The sequence below is a fragment of the Lipotes vexillifer genome, unplaced genomic scaffold, assembly GCF_000442215.2.
Source record: "Lipotes vexillifer unplaced genomic scaffold, Lipotes_vexillifer_v1.1 scaffold112, whole genome shotgun sequence".
Lineage (NCBI taxonomy): Eukaryota > Metazoa > Chordata > Mammalia > Artiodactyla > Lipotidae > Lipotes > Lipotes vexillifer.
In genome coordinates, this window is record NW_006776285.1 from 1,218,022 (window position 1) to 1,219,490 (window position 1,469).

The 1,469-nt window shown below is 43.0% G+C and overlaps 1 protein-coding gene across 1 annotated transcript in view; it reads left to right on the forward strand.

Moving 5' to 3' along the window:
- Nucleotides 1-1,469, forward strand: part of PEX3 (peroxisomal biogenesis factor 3) — a 41,736-nt gene that overhangs the window by 20,337 nt on the left and 19,930 nt on the right. The window lies entirely within an intron of this gene.

Genomic DNA, 1,469 nt, shown 5'->3' on the forward strand with positions numbered 1-1,469 from the left:
CGGCAGGCGGACTCTCAAGCACTGCGCCACCAGGGAAGCCCGGAAATGGCTTCTTTTAATGAACAAGAAGGGGGGTGGAGGGGAATGGTTTCACTAAATATATTTTAATCATTGTGGCCTTATCGAGAGATATTCATTTTCCTTGTAATCATCCTCCAGTAGTCAGGGGAAAGAAAGTGCTCTTTCTGGGGTGTCTCTTTGTGCCAGGCCCAGTGCTAGATACATTACTCCCATTTAATTTCCACAGTATCCTTGTGAGGCAGATTTTTTTTTTTAACATCTTTATTGGAGTATAATTGCTTTACAATGGTGTGTTAGTTTCTGCTTTATAACAAAGTGAATCAGCTATACATATACATATATCCCCATATCTCCTCCCTCTTGCGTCTCCCTCCCACCCTCCCTATCCCACCCCTCTAGGTGGTCACAAAGCACCGAGCTGATATCCCAGTGCTAGGCGGCTGCTTCCCACTAGCTATCTATTTTACATTTGGTAGTGTATATATATGTCCATGCCACTCTCTCACTTTGTCCCAGCTTACCCTTCCCCCTCCCCGTGTCCTCAAGTCCATTCTCTGCATCTGCATCTTTATTCCTGTCCTGTCCCTATGTTCTTCATAACCATTTTTTTCTTTAAATTCCATATATATGTGTTAGCATACAGTATTTGTTTTTCTCTTTCTGACTTACTTCACTCTGTATGACAGACTCTAGGTCCATCCACCTCACTACAAATAACTCAATTTTGTTTCTTTTTATGGCTGAGTAATATTCCATTATATATATATGTGCCACATCTTCTTTATCCATTCATCTGTTGATGGACACTTAGGTTGCTTCTGAGGCAGATATTATTAACTCCATTTGCAAATAGGAATTTAGTGCTCAGGCAGGTTACGCAGCAAGCTAGAAAATTTCTTTGAAGACATTTTCTGTAGTCAGATAATACCTCCCAAAATAACAGTGAATTTATATACAATTGGTTTGTGTACTTTTTTTGGATGGGGGTATAAATTGTAATTTTTTTATTAGAAAACAAATATACAACTTGGAATGGATTTGAAGCAAATTGTGTCATAACAGTTTTTAAGTGGCTAAAACAAAGTTTAAAAATCAAGTAACAGGGCTTCCCTGGTGGCACAGTGGTTGAGAATCCGCCTGCCAATGCAGGGGACATGGGTTCGAGCCCTGGTCTGGGAGGATCCCACATGCCACGGAGCAACTGGGCCCGTGAGCCACAACTACTGAGCCTGGGCGTCTGGAGCCTGTGCTCCGCAACGAGAGGCCGCAACAGTGAGAGGCCTGCGCACTGTGATGAAGAGTGGCCCCCGCTCACCGCAACTAGAGAAAGCCCTCACACAGAAACGAAGACCCAACACAGCCTAAATAAATAAAAATTTAAAAAAAAAAAAAAATCAAGTAACAGGGCTTCCCTGGGGGCTCAGTGGGTGAGAGTCCCCCTGCCGAAC